Raw genomic sequence first — 20,743 nt, forward strand, 5'->3', positions numbered from 1 at the left:
AGTGTGCGAGAGAGAGAATGCGTGTGTGAGAAAATGCGTGCGTGAGAGAGAGAGAATGCATGCATGAGAGAGAGAAAATATGTGTGTGTGTGAGAGAGAATGTGTGTGTGTGAGAGAGAATGTGAGTGTGTGAGAGAGAATGAGTGTGTGTGAGAGAGAATGCGTGTGTGAGATAGAGAGAGAATGCGTCTATGAGAGAGAGAGAATGCGTCTATGAGAGAGAGAATGCGTGTGTGCGAGAGAGAGAATGCAAGAGAGAGAATGCGTGTGTGAGAAAGAATGCGTGTGTGAGAGAGAGAGAATGCGGAATGCGTGTGTGTGAGAGAGAGAATGCGGAATGCGCGTGTGTGAGAGAGAGAATGCGTGCATGTGAGAGAGAGAGAATGCATGTATGAGAGAGAGAAAATGTGTGTGTGTGTGAGAGAGAATGTGTGTGTGTGAGAGAGAATGTGTGTGTGAGAGAGAGAATGTGTTTGTGAGAGAGAGAATGTGTGTGTGTGAGAGAGAATGCGTGTGTGAGAGAGAGAGAATGCGTGTATGAGAGAGAGAATGCGTGTGTGCGAGAGAGAGAGAATGCGTGTGTGTGAGAGAGAGAGTGCGGAATGTGTGTGTGTGAGAGAGAGAATGCATGCATGAGAGAGAGAAAATATGTGTGTGTGAGAGAGAGAATGTGTGTGTGTGAGAGAGAATGAGTGTGTGAGAGAGAGAATGTGTGTGTGAGAGAGAGAATGCGTGTGTGAGAGAGAGAGAGAATGCGTCTATGAGAGAGAGAGAATGCGTCTATGAGAGAGAGAATGCGTGTGTGCGAGAGAGAGAATGCAAGAGAGAGAATGCGTGTGTGAGAAAGAATGCGTGTGTGAGAGAGAGAGAATGCGGAATGTGTGTGTGTGAGAGAGAGAATGCGGAATGCGTGTGTGTGAGAGAGAATGCGTGCATGTGAGAGAGAGAATGCATGTATGAGAGAGAGAAAATGTGTGTGTGTGTGTGAGAGAGAATGTGTGTGTGTGAGAGAGAATGTGTGTGTGTGAGAGAGAATGTGTGTGTGTGAGAGAGAATGTGTGTGTGTGAGAGAGAATGTGTGTGTGAGAGAGAATGTGTGTGTGAGAGAGAGAATGTGTGTGTGTGAGAGAGAATGTGTGTGTGAGAGAGAGAATGTGTGTGTGTGAGAGAGAATGTGTGTGTGTGAGAGAGAGAATGTGTGTGTGTGAGAGAGAATGTGTGTGTGAGAGAGAGAGAGAATGCGTCTATGAGAGAGAGAGAATGCGTCTATGAGACAGAGAATGCGTGTGTGCGAGAGAGAGAATGCAAGAGAGAGAATGCGTGTGTGAGAAAGAATGCGTGTGTGAGAGAGAGAGAATGCGGAATGCATGTTTGTGAGAGAGAGAATGCGGAATGCGTGTGTGTGAGAGAGTGAATGTGTGCATTTGAGAGAGAGAGAATGCATGTATGAGAGAGAGAAAATGTGTTTGTGTGTGAGAGAGAATGTGTGTGTGTGAGAGAGAATGTGTGTGTGTGAGAGAGAATGTGTGTGTGAGAGAGAGAATGAGTGTGTGTGAAAGAGAATGCGTGTGTGAGAGATAGAGAGAATGCGTCTATGAGAGAGAGAGAATGCGTCTATGAGAGAGAGAATGCGTGTGTGTGAGAGAGAGAATGCAAGAGAGAGAATGCGTGTGTGAGAAAGAATGCGTGTGTGAGAACGAGAGAATGCGGAATGCGTGTGTGTGAGAGAGAGAATGCGGAATGCGTGTGTGTGAGAGAGAGAATGCGTGCATGTGAGAGAGAGAGAATGCATGTATGAGAGAGAGAAAATGTGTGTGTGTGAGAGAGAGTGTGTGTGTGTGAGAGAGAATGTGTGTGTGAGAGAGAGAATGTGTGTGTGAGAGAGAGAATGTGTGTGTGTGAGGGAGAATGTGTGTGTGTGAGAGAGAATGTGTGTGTGAGAGAGAGAGAATGCGTGTATGAGAGAGAGAAAGCGTGTGTGCGAGAGAGAGAGAATGCGTGTGTGTGAGAGAGAGAGTGCGGAATGCGCGTGTGTGAGTGAGAGAATGCATGCATGAGAGAGAGAAAATATGTGTGTGTGTGAGAGAGAATGTGTGTGTGTGAGAGAGAATGAGTGTGTGAGAGAGAGAATGTGTGTGTGAGAGAGAGAATGCGCGTGTGAGTGAGAGAATGCGTGTGTGTGAGAGAGAATGCGTGTGTGAGAGAGAGAGAGAATGTGTCTATGAGAGAGAGAGAATGCGTCTATGAGAGAGAGAATGCGTGTGTGCGAGAGAGAGAATGCAAGAGAGAGAATGCGTGTGTGAGAAAGAATGCGTGTGTGAGAGAGAGAGAATGCGGAATGTGTGTGTGTGAGAGAGAGAATGCATGTATGAGAGAGAGAAAATGTGTGTGTGTGTGTGAGAGAGAATGTGTGTGTGTGAGAGAGGATGTGTGTGTGTGAGAGAGAATGTGTGTGTGTGAGAGAGAATGTGTGTGTGTGAGAGAATGTGTGTGTGAGAGAGAGAATGTGTGTGTGTGAGAGAGAATGTGTGTGTGACAGAGAGAATGTGTGTGTGTGTGAGAGAGAATTTGTGTGTGTGAGAGAGAGAATGCGCGTGTGAGAGAGAGAATGCGTGTGTGTGAGAGAGAATGCGTGTGTGAGAGAGAGAGCGAATGTGTCTATGAGAGAGAGAGAATGCGTCTATGAGACAGAGAATGCGTGTGTGCGAGAGAGAGAATGCAAGAGAGAGAATGCGTGTGTGAGAAAGAATGCGTGTGTGAGAGAGAGAGAATGCGGAATGCATGTGTGTGAGAGAGAGAATGCGGAATGCGTGTGTGTGAGAGAGTGAATGTGTGCATTTGAGACAGAGAGAATGCATGTATGAGAGAGAGAAAATGTGTGTGTGTGAGAGAGAATGTGTGTGTGTGAGAGAGAATGTGTGTGAGAGAGAGAGAATGTGTGTGTGAGAAAGAGAATGAGTGTGTGAGAGAGAGAGCGCGAATGCGTGAGTGAGAGAGAGAATGAGTGTGTGAGAAAGAGAATGAGTGTGTGAGAGAGACAATGAGTGTGCGAGAGAGAGAATGCGTGTGAGAGAGAATGCGTGCATGCGAGAGAGAGAATGCATGTATGAGAGAGAGAAAATGTGTGTGTGTGAGAGAGAATGTATGTGTGTGAGAGAGAATGTGTGTGTGTGAGAGAGAATGTGTGTGAGAGAGAATGTGTGTGTGTGAGAGAGAATGTGTGTGTGAGAGAGAGAATGTGTGTGTGTGAGAGAGAATGTGTGTGTGTGAGAGAGAATGCGTGTGAGAGAGAGAGAATGTGTGTGTGAGAGAGAATGCGTGTGTGAGAGAGAATACGTGTGTGAGAGAGAGAGAATGCGTGTGAGAGAGAGAGAATGTGTGTGTGTGAGAGAGAGAATGTGTGTGTGTGAGAGAGAATGTGTGTGTGAGAGAAAATGTGTGTGTTTGTGAGAGAGAATGTGTGTGTGAGAGAGAGAATGGGTGTGTGTGTGAGAGAGAATGTGTGTGAGAGAGAGAGAATGTGTGTGTGTGTGAGACAATGTGTGTGTGTGAGAGAGAATGTGTGCGTGAGAGAGAGAATGTGTATGTGTGAGAGAGAGAATGCGTGTGAGAGAGAGAGAATGTGTGTGTGTGAGAGAGAGAATGCGTGTGTGAGAGAGAGAATGTGTGTGTGTGAGAGAAAATGTGTGTGTTTGTTAGAGAGAATGTGTGTGTGTGAGAGAGAATGTGTGTGTGTGAGAGAGAATGTGTGAGAGAGAATGTGTGTGTGTGAGAGAGAATGTGTGTGTGAGAGCGAGAATGTGTGTGTGTGAGAGAGAGAATGTGTGTGTGTGAGAGAGAATGCGTGTGAGAGAGAGAGAATGTGTGTGTGTGAGAGAGAATGCGTGTGTGCGAGAGAATGCGTGTGTGAGAGAGAGAGAATGCGTGTATGAGAGAGAGAATGCGTGTGTGCGAGAGAGAGAATGCGAGAGAGAGAATGCGTGTGTGAGAAAGAATGCGTGTGTGAGAGAGAGAATGCATGCGTGAGAGAGCAAATGAGTGTGGGAGAGAGAGAGCGAATGAGTGTGTGAGAGAGAGTATGAGTGTGTGAGAGAGAATGGGTGCGTGACAGAGAGAATGGGTGCGTGAGAGAGAGAATGAGTGTTTGAGAGGTAGAATGTGTGTGTGTGAGAGAGAATGAGTGTTTGAGAGAGAGAATGAGTGTTTGAGAGAGAATGTGTGCGTGAGAGAGAGAATGTGTGTGAGAGAGAGAATGTGTGTGTGTGAGAGAATGTGTGTGTGAGAGAGAGAATGTGTGTGTGTGAGAGAGAATGTGTGTGTTTGAGAGAGAATGTGTGTGAGAGAGAGAGAATGTGTGTGTGTGAGAGAGAATGTGTGTGTGTGAGAGAATGTGTGTGTGAGAGAGAGAATGTGTGTGTTTGTGAGAGAGAATGTGTGTGGGAGAGAGAGAATGTGTGTGTGTGAGAGAGAATGTGTGTGTGTGAGAGAGAATGTGTGTGAGAGAGAGAATGCGTGTGTGAGAGAGAATGTGTGTGTGTGAGAGAGAATGTGTGTGTGTGAGAGAGAATGCGTGTGTGAGAGAGAGAATGTGTGTGTTTGTGAGAGAGAATGTGTGTGGGAGAGAGAGAATGTGTGTGTGTGAGAGAGAATGTGTGTGTGAGAGAGAATGCGTGTGTGAGAGAGAATGCGTGTGTGAGAGAGAATGTGTGTGTGTGAGAGAGAATGTGTGTGTGTGAGAGAGAATGCGTGTGTGAGAGAGAATGCGTGTGTGAGAGAGAGAGAATGCGTGTATGAGAGAGAGAATGCGTGTGTGCGAGAGAGAGAATGGGTGCGTTAAAGAGAGAATGGGTGCGTGAGAGAGAGAATGAGTGTTTGAGAGAGAGAATGTGTGTGTGAGAGAGAGAATGAGTGTTTGAGAGAGAATGTGTGCGTGAGAGAGAGAATAATTTTGAAAGAGAATGCGTCTGTGAGAGAGAGAATGCGCGCGTGAGAGAGAGAATGAGTATGGGAGAGAGAGAGAGCGAATGTGTGAGTGAGAGAGAGAATGAGTGTGTGAGAAAGAGAATGAGTGTGTGAGAGAGAGAATGAGTGTGCGAGAGAGAGAATGCGTGTGTGAGAAAATGCGTGCGTGAGAGAGAGAGAATGCATGCATGAGAGAGAGAAAATATGTGTGTGTGTGAGAGAGAATGTGTGTGTGTGAGAGAGAATGTGAGTGTGTGAGAGAGAATGAGTGTGTGTGAGAGAGAATGCGTGTGTGAGATAGAGAGAGAATGCGTCTATGAGAGAGAGAGAATGCGTCTATGAGAGAGAGAATGCGTGTGTGCGAGAGAGAGAATGCAAGAGAGAGAATGCGTGTGTGAGAAAGAATGCGTGTGTGAGAGAGAGAGAATGCGGAATGCGTGTGTGTGAGAGAGAGAATGCGGAATGCGCGTGTGTGAGAGAGAGAATGCGTGCATGTGAGAGAGAGAGAATGCATGTATGAGAGAGAGAAAATGTGTGTGTGTGTGAGAGAGAATGTGTGTGTGTGAGAGAGAATGTGTGTGTGAGAGAGAGAATGTGTTTGTGAGAGAGAGAATGTGTGTGTGTGAGAGAGAATGCGTGTGTGAGAGAGAGAGAATGCGTGTATGAGAGAGAGAATGCGTGTGTGCGAGAGAGAGAGAATGCGTGTGTGTGAGAGAGAGAGTGCGGAATGTGTGTGTGTGAGAGAGAGAATGCATGCATGAGAGAGAGAAAATATGTGTGTGTGAGAGAGAGAATGTGTGTGTGTGAGAGAGAATGAGTGTGTGAGAGAGAGAATGTGTGTGTGAGAGAGAGAATGCGTGTGTGAGAGAGAGAGAGAATGCGTCTATGAGAGAGAGAGAATGCGTCTATGAGAGAGAGAATGCGTGTGTGCGAGAGAGAGAATGCAAGAGAGAGAATGCGTGTGTGAGAAAGAATGCGTGTGTGAGAGAGAGAGAATGCGGAATGTGTGTGTGTGAGAGAGAGAATGCGGAATGCGTGTGTGTGAGAGAGAATGCGTGCATGTGAGAGAGAGAATGCATGTATGAGAGAGAGAAAATGTGTGTGTGTGTGTGAGAGAGAATGTGTGTGTGTGAGAGAGAATGTGTGTGTGTGAGAGAGAATGTGTGTGTGTGAGAGAGAATGTGTGTGTGTGAGAGAGAATGTGTGTGTGAGAGAGAATGTGTGTGTGAGAGAGAGAATGTGTGTGTGTGAGAGAGAATGTGTGTGTGAGAGAGAGAATGTGTGTGTGTGAGAGAGAATGTGTGTGTGTGAGAGAGAGAATGTGTGTGTGTGAGAGAGAATGTGTGTGTGAGAGAGAGAGAGAATGCGTCTATGAGAGAGAGAGAATGCGTCTATGAGACAGAGAATGCGTGTGTGCGAGAGAGAGAATGCAAGAGAGAGAATGCGTGTGTGAGAAAGAATGCGTGTGTGAGAGAGAGAGAATGCGGAATGCATGTTTGTGAGAGAGAGAATGCGGAATGCGTGTGTGTGAGAGAGTGAATGTGTGCATTTGAGAGAGAGAGAATGCATGTATGAGAGAGAGAAAATGTGTGTGTGTGTGAGAGAGAATGTGTGTGTGTGAGAGAGAATGTGTGTGTGTGAGAGAGAATGTGTGTGTGAGAGAGAGAATGAGTGTGTGTGAGAGAGAATGCGTGTGTGAGAGATAGAGAGAATGCGTCTATGAGAGAGAGAGAATGCGTCTATGAGAGAGAGAATGCGTGTGTGTGAGAGAGAGAATGCAAGAGAGAGAATGCGTGTGTGAGAAAGAATGCGTGTGTGAGAACGAGAGAATGCGGAATGCGTGTGTGTGAGAGAGAGAATGCGGAATGCGTGTGTGTGAGAGAAAGAATGCGTGCATGTGAGAGAGAGAGAATGCATGTATGAGAGAGAGAAAATGTGTGTGTGTGAGAGAGAGTGTGTGTGTGTGAGAGAGAATGTGTGTGTGAGAGAGAGAATGTGTGTGTGAGAGAGAGAATGTGTGTGTGTGAGGGAGAATGTGTGTGTGTGAGAGAGAATGTGTGTGTGTGAGAGAGAATGCGTGTGTGAGAGAGAATGCGTGTGTGAGAGAGAGAGAATGCGTGTATGAGAGAGAGAATGCGTGTGTGCGAGAGAGAGAATGGGTGCGTTAAAGAGAGAATGGGTGCGTGAGAGAGAGAATGAGTGTTTGAGAGAGAGAATGTGTGTGTGAGAGAGAGAATGAGTGTTTGAGAGAGAATGTGTGCGTGAGAGAGAGAATAAGTGTGAAAGAGAATGCGTCTGTGAGAGAGAGAATGCGCGCGTGAGAGAGAGAATGAGTATGGGAGAGAGAGAGAGCGAATGTGTGAGTGAGAGAGAGAATGAGTGTGTGAGAAAGAGAATGAGTGTGTGAGAGAGAGAATGAGTGTGCGAGAGAGAGAATGCGTGTGTGAGAAAATGCGTGCGTGAGAGAGAGAGAATGCATGCATGAGAGAGAGAAAATATGTGTGTGTGTGAGAGAGAATGTGTGTGTGTGAGAGAGAATGTGAGTGTGTGAGAGAGAATGAGTGTGTGTGAGAGAGAATGCGTGTGTGAGATAGAGAGAGAATGCGTCTATGAGAGAGAGAGAATGCGTCTATGAGAGAGAGAATGCGTGTGTGCGAGAGAGAGAATGCAAGAGAGAGAATGCGTGTGTGAGAAAGAATGCGTGTGTGAGAGAGAGAGAATGCGGAATGCGTGTGTGTGAGAGAGAGAATGCGGAATGCGCGTGTGTGAGAGAGAGAATGCGTGCATGTGAGAGAGAGAGAATGCATGTATGAGAGAGAGAAAATGTGTGTGTGTGTGAGAGAGAATGTGTGTGTGTGAGAGAGAATGTGTGTGTGAGAGAGAGAATGTGTTTGTGAGAGAGAGAATGTGTGTGTGTGAGAGAGAATGCGTGTGTGAGAGAGAGAGAATGCGTGTATGAGAGAGAGAATGCGTGTGTGCGAGAGAGAGAGAATGCGTGTGTGTGAGAGAGAGAGTGCGGAATGTGTGTGTGTGAGAGAGAGAATGCATGCATGAGAGAGAGAAAATATGTGTGTGTGAGAGAGAGAATGTGTGTGTGTGAGAGAGAATGAGTGTGTGAGAGAGAGAATGTGTGTGTGAGAGAGAGAATGCGTGTGTGAGAGAGAGAGAGAATGCGTCTATGAGAGAGAGAGAATGCGTCTATGAGAGAGAGAATGCGTGTGTGCGAGAGAGAGAATGCAAGAGAGAGAATGCGTGTGTGAGAAAGAATGCGTGTGTGAGAGAGAGAGAATGCGGAATGTGTGTGTGTGAGAGAGAGAATGCGGAATGCGTGTGTGTGAGAGAGAATGCGTGCATGTGAGAGAGAGAATGCATGTATGAGAGAGAGAAAATGTGTGTGTGTGTGTGAGAGAGAATGTGTGTGTGTGAGAGAGAATGTGTGTGTGTGAGAGAGAATGTGTGTGTGTGAGAGAGAATGTGTGTGTGTGAGAGAGAATGTGTGTGTGAGAGAGAATGTGTGTGTGAGAGAGAGAATGTGTGTGTGTGAGAGAGAATGTGTGTGTGAGAGAGAGAATGTGTGTGTGTGAGAGAGAATGTGTGTGTGTGAGAGAGAGAATGTGTGTGTGTGAGAGAGAATGTGTGTGTGAGAGAGAGAGAGAATGCGTCTATGAGAGAGAGAGAATGCGTCTATGAGACAGAGAATGCGTGTGTGCGAGAGAGAGAATGCAAGAGAGAGAATGCGTGTGTGAGAAAGAATGCGTGTGTGAGAGAGAGAGAATGCGGAATGCATGTTTGTGAGAGAGAGAATGCGGAATGCGTGTGTGTGAGAGAGTGAATGTGTGCATTTGAGAGAGAGAGAATGCATGTATGAGAGAGAGAAAATGTGTGTGTGTGTGAGAGAGAATGTGTGTGTGTGAGAGAGAATGTGTGTGTGTGAGAGAGAATGTGTGTGTGTGAGAGAGAATGTGTGTGTGAGAGAGAGAATGAGTGTGTGTGAGAGAGAATGCGTGTGTGAGAGATAGAGAGAATGCGTCTATGAGAGAGAGAGAATGCGTCTATGAGAGAGAGAATGCGTGTGTGTGAGAGAGAGAATGCAAGAGAGAGAATGCGTGTGTGAGAAAGAATGCGTGTGTGAGAACGAGAGAATGCGGAATGCGTGTGTGTGAGAGAGAGAATGCGGAATGCGTGTGTGTGAGAGAGAGAATGCGTGCATGTGAGAGAGAGAGAATGCATGTATGAGAGAGAGAAAATGTGTGTGTGTGAGAGAGAGTGTGTGTGTGTGAGAGAGAATGTGTGTGTGAGAGAGAGAATGTGTGTGTGAGAGAGAGAATGTGTGTGTGTGAGGGAGAATGTGTGTGTGTGAGAGAGAATGTGTGTGTGAGAGAGAGAGAATGCGTGTATGAGAGAGAGAAAGCGTGTGTGCGAGAGAGAGAGAATGCGTGTGTGTGAGAGAGAGAGTGCGGAATGCGCGTGTGTGAGTGAGAGAATGCATGCATGAGAGAGAGAAAATATGTGTGTGTGTGAGAGAGAATGTGTGTGTGTGAGAGAGAATGAGTGTGTGAGAGAGAGAATGTGTGTGTGAGAGAGAGAATGCGCGTGTGAGTGAGAGAATGCGTGTGTGTGAGAGAGAATGCGTGTGTGAGAGAGAGAGAGAATGTGTCTATGAGAGAGAGAGAATGCGTCTATGAGAGAGAGAATGCGTGTGTGCGAGAGAGAGAATGCAAGAGAGAGAATGCGTGTGTGAGAAAGAATGCGTGTGTGAGAGAGAGAATGTGTGTGTGTGAGAGAATGTGTGTGTGAGAGAGAGAATGCGCGTGTGAGAGAGAGAATGCGTGTGTGTGAGAGAGAATGCGTGTGTGAGAGAGAGAGCGAATGTGTCTATGAGAGAGAGAGAATGCGTCTATGAGACAGAGAATGCGTGTGTGCGAGAGAGAGAATGCAAGAGAGAGAATGCGTGTGTGAGAAAGAATGCGTGTGTGAGAGAGAGAGAATGCGGAATGCATGTGTGTGAGAGAGAGAATGCGGAATGCGTGTGTGTGAGAGAGTGAATGTGTGCATTTGAGACAGAGAGAATGCATGTATGAGAGAGAGAAAATGTGTGTGTGTGAGAGAGAATGTGTGTGTGTGAGAGAGAATGTGTGTGTGTGAGAGAGAATGTGTGTGAGAGAGAATGTGTGTGTGAGAGAGAGAATGTGTGTGTGTGTGAGAGAGAATGTGTGTGTGTGAGAGAGAATGCGTGTGAGAGAGAGAATGTGTGTGTGAGAGAGAATGCGTGTGTGAGAGAGAATGCGTGTGTGAGAGAGCGAATGAGTGTGGGAGAGAGAGAGCGAATGAGTGTGTGAGAGAGAGAATGAGTGTGTGAGAGAGGGAATGAGTGTGTGAGAGAGAGAATGGGTGCGTAAGAGAGAGAATGGGTGCGTGAGAGAGAGAATGAGTGTTTGAGAGAGATAATGTGTTTGTGAGATAGAGAATGAGTGTTTGAGAGAGAATGTGTGCGTGAGAGAGAGAATAAGTGTGAAAGAGAATACGTCTGTGAGAGAGAGAATGCGCGCGTGAGAGAGAGACTGAGTATGGGAGAGAGAGAGAGCGAATGCGTGACTGAGAGAGAGAATGAGTGTGTGAGAAAGAGAATGAGCTTGTGAGAGAGAGAATGAGTGTGCGAGAGAGAGAATACGTGTGTGAGAAAATGCATGCGTGAGAGAGAGAGAATGCATGCATGAGAGAGAGAAAATATGTGTGTGTGTGAGAGAGAATGTGTGTGTGTGAGAGAGAATGTGTGTGTGTGAGAGAGAATGAGTGTGTGTGAGAGAGAATGCGTGTGTGAGAGAGAGAGAGAATGCGTCTATGAGAGAGAGAGAATGCGTCTATGAGAGAGAGAATGCGTGTGTGCGAGAGAGAGAATGCAAGAGAGAGAATGCGTGTGTGAGAAAGAATGCGTGTGTGTGAGAGAGAGAATGCGGAATGCATGTGTGTGAGAGAGAGAATGCGGAATGCGTGTGTGTGAGAGAGAGAATGTGTGAATTTGAGAGAGAGAGAATGCATGTATGAGAGAGAGAAAATGTGTGTGTGTGAGAGAGAATGTATGTGTGTGAGAGAGAATGTGTGTGTGTGAGAGAGAATGTGTGTGAGAGAGAATGTGTGTGTGTGAGAGAGAATGTGTGTGAGAGAGAATGTGTGTGTGTGAGAGAGAATGTGTGCGTGAGAGTGAGAATGTGTGTGTGTGTGAGAGAGAATGTGTGTGTGTGAGAGAGAATGCGTGTGAGAGAGAGAGATTGTGTGTGTGTGAGAGAGAGAATGTGTGTGTGTGAGAGAGAATGTGTGTGTGTGAGAGAAAATGTGTGTGTTTGTTAGAGAGAATGTGTGTGTGTGAGAGAGAATGTGTGTGTGTGAGAGAGAATGTGTGTGTGTGAGAGAGAATGTGTGTGTGAGAGCGAGAATGTGTGTGTGTGAGAGAGAGAATGTGTGTGTGTGAGAGAGAATGCGTGTGAGAGAGAGAGAATGTGTGTGTGTGTGAGAGAATGCGTGTGTGAGAGAGAATGCGTGTGTGAGAGAGAGAGAATGCGTGTATGAGAGAGAGAATGCGTGTGTGCGAGAGAGAGAATGCAAGAGAGAGAATGCGTTTGTGAGAAAGAATGCGTGTGTGAGAGAGAGAATGCATGCGTGAGAGAGCAAATGAGTGTGGGAGAGAGAGAGCGAATGAGTGTGTGAGAGAGAGTATGAGTGTGTGAGAGAGAATGGGTGCGTGACAGAGAGAATGGGTGCGTGAGAGAGAGAATGAGTGTTTGAGAGGTAGAATGTGTGTGTGTGAGAGAGAATGAGTGTTTGAGAGAGAGAATGAGTGTTTGAGAGAGAATGTGTGCGTGAGAGAGAGAATGTGTGTGAGAGAGAGAATGTGTGTGTGAGAGAGAATGTGTGTGTGAGAGAGAGAATGTGTGTGTGTGAGAGAGAATGTGTGTGTTTGAGAGAGAATGTGTGTGAGAGAGAGAATGTGTGTGTGTGAGAGAGAATGTGTGTGTGTGAGAGAATGTGTGTATGAGAGAGAGAATGTGTGTGTGTGAGAGAGAATGTGTGTGAGAGAGAGAGAATGTGTGTGTGTGAGAGAGAATGTGTGTGTGTGAGAGAGAATGTGTGTGAGAGAGAGAGAATGTGTGTGTGTGAGAGAGAATGCGTGTGTAAGAGAGAATGCGTGTGTGAGAGAGAATGCGTGTGTGAGAGAGAATGTGTGTGTGTGAGAGAGAATGTGTGTGTGTGAGAGAGAATGCGTGTGTGAGAGAGAGAGAATGCGTGTATGAGAGAGAGAATGCGTGTGTGCGAGAGAGAGAGAATGCGTGTGTGTGAGAGAGAGAGTGCGGAATGCGTGTGTGTGAGAGAGAGAATGCATGCATGAGAGAGAGAAAATATGTGTGTGTGTGAGAGAGAATGTGTGTGTGTGAGAGAGAATGAGTGTGTGAGAGAGAGAATGTGTGTGTGAGAGAGAGAATGCGTGTGTGTGTGAGAGAGAGAATGCGTCTATGAGAGAGAGAGAATGCGTCTATGAGAGAGAGAATGCGTGTGTGCGAGAGAGAGAATGCAAGAGAGAGAATGCGTGTGTGAGAAAGAATGCGTGTGTGAGAGAGAGAGAATGCGGAATGTGTGTGTGTGAGAGAGAGAATGCGGAATGCGTGTGTGTGAGAGAGAATGCGTGCATGTGAGAGAGAGAATGCATGTATGAGAGAGAAAAAATGTGTGTGTGTGTGAGAGAGAATGTGTGTGTGTGAGAGAGAATGTGTGTGTGAGAGAGAATGTGTGTGTGAGAGAGAGAATGTGTGTGTGTGAGAGAGAATGTGTGTGTGAGAGAGAATGTGTGTGTGAGAGAGAGAATGTGTGTGTGTGAGAGAGAATGTGTGTGTGAGAGAGAGAATGTGTGTGTGTGAGAGAGAATGTGTGTGTGTGAGAGAGAGAATGTGTGTGTGTGAGAGAGAATGTGTGTGTGAGAGAGAGAGAGAATGAGTCTATGAGAGAGAGAGAATGCGTCTATGAGACAGAGAATGCGTGTGTGCGAGAGAGAGAATGCAAGAGAGAGAATGCGTGTGTGAGAAAGAATGCGTGTGTGAGAGAGAGAGAATGCGGAATGCATGTGTGTGAGAGAGAGAATGCGGAATGCGTGTGTGTGAGAGAGTGAATGTGTGCATTTGAGAGAGAGAGAATGCATGTATGAGAGAGAGAAAATGTGTGTGTGTGTGAGAGAGAATGTGAGTGTGTGAGAGAGAATGTGTGTGTGTGAGAGAGAATGTGTGTGTGTGAGAGAGAATGTGTGTGTGAGAGAGAGAATGTGTGTGTGTGAGAGAGAATGTGTGTGTGTGAGAGAGAATGTGTGTGTGAGAGAGAGAATGTGTGTGTGAGAGAGAGAGAGAATGCGTCTATGAGAGAGAGAGAATGTGTCTATGAGACAGAGAATGCATGTGTGCGAGAGAGAGAATGCAAGAGAGAGAATGCGTGTGTGAGAGAGAATGCGTGTGTGAGAGAGAGAGAATGCATGTGAGAGAGAGAGAATGCGTGTGTGTGAGAGAGAGAATGTGTGGGTGTGAGAGAGAATATGTGTGTGTGAGAGAAAATGTGTGTGTTTGTGAGAGAGAATGTGTGTGTGTGAGAGAGAATGTGTGTGTGTGATAGAGAATGTGTGTGTGTGTGAGAGAGAATGTGTGTGTGAGAGAGAATGTGTGTGAGAGAGAGAGAATGTGTGTGTGAGAGAGAATGCGTGTGTGAGAGAGAATGCGTGTGTGAGAGAGAGAGAATGCGTGTGAGAGAGAGAGAGAATGTGTGTGTGTGAGAGAGAGAATGTGTGTGTGTGAGAGAGAATGTGTGTGTGTGAGAGAAAATGTGTGTGTTTGTGAGAGAGAATGTGTGTGTGTGAGAGAGAATGTGTGTGTGAGAGAATGTGTGTGTGTGAGAGAGAATGTGTGTGTGACAGAGAGAATGTGTGTGTGTGAGAGAGAGAATGTGTGTGTGTGAGAGAGAATGTGTGTGTGTGAGAGAAAATGTGTGTGTTTGTGAGAGAGAATGTGTGTGTGTGAGAGAGAATGTGTGTGTGTCGGAGAGAATGTGTGTGAGAGAGAATGTGTGTGTGTGAGAGAGAATGTGTGTGTGAGAGAGAGAATCTGTGTGTGTGTGAGAGAGAATGTGTGTGTGTGAGAGAGAGCGCGTGTGAGAGAGAGAGAATGTGTGTGTGTGAGAGAGAATGCGTGTGTGAGAGAGAATGCGTGTGTGAGAGAGAGAGAATGCGTGTATGAGAGAGAGAATGCGTGTGTGCGAGAGAGAGAATGCAAGAGTGAGGATGCGTGTGTGAGAAAGAATGCGTGTGTGAGAGAGAGAATGCACGCGTGAGAGAGCGAATGAGTGTGGGAGAGAGAGAGCGAATGAGTGTGTGAGAGACAGTATGAGTGTGTGAGAGAGAATGGGTGCGTGAGAGAGAGAATGGGTGCGTGAGAGAGAGAATGAGTGTTTGAGAGGGAGAATGTGTGTGTGTGAGAGAGAATGTGTGTGTGTGAGAGAATGTGTGTGTGTGAGAGAGAATGTGTGTGTGTGAGAGAGAATGTGTGAGAGAGAGAGAATGTGTGTGTGTGAGAGAGAATGTGTGTGTGTGAGAGAGAATGTGTGTGTGAGAGAGAGAATGCGTGTGTGAGAGAGAATGCGTGTGTGAGAGAGAATGCGTGTGTGAGAGAGAATGTGTGTGTGTGAGAGAGAATGTCTGTGTGTGAGAGAGAATGCGTGTGTGAGAGAGAATGCGTGTGTGAGAGAGAGAGAATGCGTGTATGAGAGAGAGAATGCGTGTGTGCAAGAGAGAGAATGCAAGAGATAGAATGCGTGTGTGAGAAAGAATGCGTGTGTGAGAGAGAGAATGCACGCGAGAGAGAGCGAATGAGTGTGGGAGAGAGAGAGCGAATGAGTGTGTGAGAGAGAGTATGAGTGTGTGAGAGAGAATGGGTGCGTGAGAGAGAGAATGGGTGCGTGAGAGAGAGAATGGGTGCGTGAGAGAGAGAATGAGTGTTTGAGAGAGAGAATGTGTGTGTGAGAGAGGGAATGAGTGTTTGAGAGAGAATGTGAGCGTGAGAGATAGAATAAGTGTGAAAGAGAATGCGTCTGTGAGAGAGAGAATGTGTGTGTGTGAGAGAGAATGTGTGTGAGAGAGAGAGAAACTGTGTGTGTGTGAGAGAGAATGTGTGTGTGAGAGAGAGAATGTGTGTGTGTGAGAGAGAATGTGTGTGTGTGAGAGAGAATGCGTGTGTGAGAGAGAGTATGTGTGTGTGAGAGAGAGAGAATGTGTGTGTGTGAGAGAGAATATGTGTGTGTGAGAGAAAATGTGTGTGTTTGTGAGAGAGAATGTGTGTGTGTGAGAGAGAATGTGTGTGTGTGAGAGAGAATGTGTGTGAGAGAGAAAGTGTGTGTGTGAGAGAGAATGTGTGTGTGAGAGAGAGAATGTGTGTGTGTGAGAGAGAGAATGTGTGTGTGTGAGAGAGAATGCGTGTGAGAGAGAATGCGTGTGTGAGAGAATGCGTGTGTGAGAGAGAGAGAATGCGTGTATGAGAGAGAGAATGCGTGTGTGCGAGAGAGAGAATGCAAGAGAGAGAATGCGTGTGTGAGAAAGAATGCGTGTGTGAGAGAGAGAATGCACGCGAGAGAGAGCGAATGAGTGTGGGAGAGAGAGAGCGAATGAGTGTGTGAGAGAGAGTATGAGTGTGTGAGAGAGAGAGAATGCAAGAGAGAGAATGCGTGTGTGAGAAAGAATGCGTGTGTGTGAGAGAGAGAATGCGGAATGCGTGTGTGTGAGAGAGAGAATGCGGAATGCGTGTGTGTGAGAGAGAGAATGTGTGAATTTGCGAGAGAGAGAATGCATGTATGAGAGAGAGAAAATGTGTGTGTGTGAGAGAGAATGTATGTGTGTGAGAGAGAATGTGTGTGTGTGAGAGAGAATGTGTGTGAGAGAGAATGTGTGTGTGTGAGAGAGAATGTGTGTGTGTGAGAGAGAATGTGTGTGAGAGAGAATGTGTGTGTGTGAGAGAGAATGTGTGCGTGAGAGTGAGAATGTGTGTGTGTGTGAGAGAGAATGTGTGTGTGTGAGAGAGAATGCGTGTGAGAGAGAGAGATTGTGTGTGTGTGAGAGAGAGAATGTGTGTGTGTGAGAGAGAATGTGTGTGTGTGAGAGAAAATGTGTGTGTTTGTTAGAGAGAATGTGTGTGTGTGAGAGAGAATGTGTGTGTGTGAGAGAGAATGTGTGTGTGTGAGAGAGAATGTGTATGTGAGAGCGAGAATGTGTGTGTGTGAGAGAGAGAATGTGTGTGTGTGAGAGAGAATGCGTGTGAGAGAGAGAGAATGTGTGTGTGTGTGAGAGAATGCTTGTGTGAGAGAGAATGCGTGTGTGAGAGAGAGAGAATGCGTGTATGAGAGAGAGAATGCGTGTGTGCGAGAGAGAGAATGCAAGAGAGAGAATGCGTTTGTGAGAAAGGATGCGTGTGTGAGAGAGAGAATGCATGCGTGAGAGAGCAAATGAGTGTGGGAGAGAGAGAGCGAATGAGTGTGTGAGAGAGAGTATGAGTGTGTGAGAGAGAATGGGTGCGTGACAGAGAGAATGGGTGCGTGAGAGAGAGAATGAGTGTTTGAGAGGTAGAATGTGTGTGTGTGAGAGAGAATGAGTGTTTGAGAGAGAGAATGAGTGTTTGAGAGAGAATGTGTGCGTGAGAGAGAGAATGTGTGTGAGAGAGAGAATGTGTGTGTGAGAGAGAATGTGTGTGTGAGAGAGAGAATGTGTGTGTGTGAGAGAGAATGTGTGTGTTTGAGAGAGAATGTGTGTGAGAGAGAGAATGTGTGTGTGTGAGAGAGAATGTGTGTGTGTGAGAGAATGTGTGTATGAGAGAGAGAATGTGTGTGTGTGAGAGAGAATGTGTGTGAGAGAGAGAGAATGTGTGTGTGTGAGAGAGAATGTGTGTGTGTGAGAGAGAATGTGTGTGAGAGAGAGAGAATGTGTGTGTGTGAGAGAGAATGCGTGTGTGAGAGAGAATGCGTGTGTGAGAGAGAATGCGTGTGTGAGAGAGAATGTGTGTGTGTGAGAGAGAATGTGTGTGTGTGAGAGAGAATGCGTGTGTGAAGAGAGAGATAATGCGTGTATGAGAGAGAGAATGCGTGTGTGCGAGAGAGAGAGAATGCGTGTGTGTGAGAGAGAGAGTGCGGAATGCGTGTGTGTGAGAGAGAGAATGCATGCATGAGAGAGAGAAAATATGTGTGTGTGTGAGAGAGAATGTGTGTGTGTGAGAGAGAATGAGTGTGTGAGAGAGAGAATGTGTGTGTGAGAGAGAGAATGCGTGTGTGTGTGAGAGAGAGAATGCGTCTATGAGAGAGAGAGAATGCGTCTATGAGAGAGAGAATGCGTGTGTGCGAGAGAGAGAATGCAAGAGAGAGAATGCGTGTGTGAGAAAGAATGCGTGTGTGAGAGAGAGAGAATGCGGAATGTGTGTGTGTGAGAGAGAGAATGCGGAATGCGTGTGTGTGAGAGAGAATGCGTGCATGTGAGAGAGAGAATGCATGTATGAGAGAGAAAAAATGTGTGTGTGTGTGAGAGAGAATGTGTGTGTGTGAGAGAGAATGTGTGTGTGAGAGAGAGAATGTGTGTGTGTGAGAGAGAATGTGTGTGTGAGAGAGAATGTGTGTGTGAGAGAGAGAATGTGTGTGTGTGAGAGAGAATGTGTGTGTGAGAGAGAGAATGTGTGTGTGAGAGAGAGAATGTGTGTGTGTGAGAGAGAGAATGTCTGTGTGTGAGAGAGAATGTGTGTGTGAGAGAGAGAGAGAATGAGTCTATGAGAGAGAGAGAATGCGTCTATGAGACAGAGAATGCGTGTGTGCGAGAGAGAGAATGCAAGAGAGAGAATGCGTGTGTGAGAAAGAATGCGTGTGTGAGAGAGAGAGAATGCGGAATGCATGTGTGTGAGAGAGAGAATGCGGAATGCGTGTGTGTGAGAGAGTCAATGTGTGCATTTGAGAGAGAGAGAATGCATGTATGAGAGAGAGAAAATGTGTGTGTGTGTGAGAGAGAATGTGAGTGTGTGAGAGAGAATGTGTGTGTGTGAGAGAGAATGTGTGTGTGTGAGAGAGAATGTGTGTGTGAGAGAGAGAATGTGTGTGTGTGAGAGAGAATGTGTGTGTGTGAGAGAGAATGTGTGTGTGAGAGAGAGAATGTGTGTGTGAGAGAGAGAGAGAATGCGTCTATGAGAGAGAGAGAATGCGTCTATGAGACAGAGAATGCATGTGTGCGAGAGAGAGAATGCAAGAGAGAGAATGCGTGTGTGAGAGAGAATGCGTGTGTGAGAGAGAGAGAATGCATGTGAGAGAGAGAGAATGCGTGTGTGTGAGAGAGAGAATGTGTGTGTGTGAGAGAGAATATGTGTGTGTGAGAGAAAATGTGTGTGTTTGTGAGAGAGAATGTGTGTGTGTGAGAGAGAATGTGTGTGTGTGATAGAGAATGTGTGTGTGTGTGAGAGAGAATGTGTGTGTGAGAGAGAATGTGTGTGAGAGAGAGAGAATGTGTGTGTGAGAGAGAATGCGTGTGTGAGAGAGAATGCGTGTGAGAGAGAGAGAATGCGTGTGAGAGAGAGAGAGAATGTGTGTGTGTGAGAGAGAGAATGTGTGTGTGTGAGAGAGAATGTGTGTGTGTGAGAGAAAATGTGTGTGTTTGTGAGAGAGAATGTGTGTGTGTGAGAGAGAATGTGTGTGTGAGAGAATGTGTGTGTGTGAGAGAGAATGTGTGTGTGACAGAGAGAATGTGTGTGTGTGAGAGAAGAATGTGTGTGTGTGAGAGAGAATGTGTGTGTGTGAGAGAAAATGTGTGTGTTTGTGAGAGAGAATGTGTGTGTGTGAGAGAGAATGTGTGTGTGAGAGAGAGAATCTGTGTTTGTGTGAGAGAGAAAGTGTGTGTGAGAGAGAGCGCGTGTCAGAGAGAGAGAATGTGTGTGTGTGAGAGAGAATGCGTGTGTGAGAGAGAATGCGTGTGTGAGAGAGAGAGAATGCGTGTATGAGAGAGAGAATGCGTGTGTGCGAGAGAGAGAATGCAAGAGAGAGGATGCGTGTGTGAGAAAGAATGCGTGTGTGAGAGAGAGAATGCATGCGTGAGAGAGCGAATGAGTGTGGGAGAGAGAGAGCGAATGAGTGTGTGAGAGACAGTATGAGTGTGTGAGAGAGAATGGGTGCGTGAGAGAGAGAATGGGTGCGTGAGAGAGAGAATGAGTGTTTGAGAGGGAGAATGTGTGTGTGAGAGAGAGAATGTGTGTGTGTGAGAGAATGTGTGTGTGTGAGAGAGAATGTGTGTGTGTGAGAGAGAATGTGTGTGAGAGAGAATGTGTGTGTGTGAGAGAGAATGTGTGTGTGTGAGAGAGAATGTGTGTGTGAGAGAGAGAATGCGTGTGTGAGAGAGAATGCGTGTGTGAGAGAGAATGCGTGTGTGAGAGAGAATGTGTGTGTGTGAGAGAGAATGTGTGTGTGTGAGAGAGAATGCGTGTGTGAGAGAGAATGCGTGTGTGAGAGAGAGAGAATGCGTGTATGAGAGAGAGAATGCGTGTGTGCAAGAGAGAGAATGCAAGAGATAGAATGCGTGTGTGAGAAAGAATGCGTGTGTGAGAGAGAGAATGCACGCGAGAGAGAGCGAATGAGTGTGGGAGAGAGAGAGCGAATGAGTGTGTGAGAGAGAGTATGAGTGTGTGAGAGAGAATGGGTGCGTGAGAGAGAGAATGGGTGCGTGAGAGAGAGAATGGGTGCGTGAGAGAGAGAATGAGTGTTTGAGAGAGAGAATGTGTGTGTGAGAGAGGGAATGAGTGTGTGAGAGAGAGAATGGGTGCGTGAGAGAGAGAATGGGTGCGTGAGAGAGAGAATGAGTGTTTGAGAGAGAGAATGTGTGTGTGAGAGAGAGAATGAGTGTTTGAGAGAGAATGTGAGCGTGAGAGATAGAATAAGTGTGAAAGAGAATGCGTCTGTGAGAGAGAGAATGCGCGCGTGAGAGAGAGAATGAGTATGGGAGAGAGAGAGCGCGAATGCGTGAGTGAGAGAGAGAATGAGTGTGTGAGAAAGAGAATGAGTGTGTGAGAGAGAGAATGAGTGTGCGAGAGAGAGAATGCGTGTGAGAGAGAATGCGTGCATGCGAGAGAGAGAATGCATGTATGAGAGAGGGAAAATGTGTGTGTGTGTGAGAGAGAATGTGTGTGTGTGAGAGAGAATGTGTGTGTGTGAGAGAGAATGTGTGTGAGAGAGAGAGAAACTGTGTGTGTGTGAGAGAGAATGTGTGTGTGAGAGAGAGAATGTGTGTGTGTGAGAGAGAATGTGTGTGTGTGAGAGAGAATGCGTGTGTGAGAGAGAGTATGTGTGTGTGAGAGAGAGAGAATGTGTGTGTGTGAGAGAGAATATGTGTGTGTGAGAGAAAATGTGTGTGTTTGTGAGAGAGAATGTGTGTGTGTGAGAGAGAATGTGTGTGTGTGAGAGAGAATGTGTGTGAGAGAGAAAGTGTGTGTGTGAGAGAGAATGTGTGTGTGAGAGAGTGAATGTGTGTGTGTGAGAGAGAGAATGTGTGTGTGTGAGAGAGAATGCGTGTGAGAGAGAATGCGTGTGTGAGAGAATGCGTGTGTGAGAGAGAGAGAATGCGTGTATGAGAGAGAGAATGCGTGTGTGCGAGAGAGAGAATGCAAGAGAGAGAATGCGTGTGTGAGAAAGAATGCGTGTGTGAGAGAGAGAATGCACGCGAGAGAGAGCGAATGAGTGTGGGAGAGAGAGA

Source organism: Chiloscyllium punctatum, chromosome 14 (assembly GCF_047496795.1).
Source record: "Chiloscyllium punctatum isolate Juve2018m chromosome 14, sChiPun1.3, whole genome shotgun sequence".
NCBI lineage: Eukaryota > Metazoa > Chordata > Chondrichthyes > Orectolobiformes > Hemiscylliidae > Chiloscyllium > Chiloscyllium punctatum.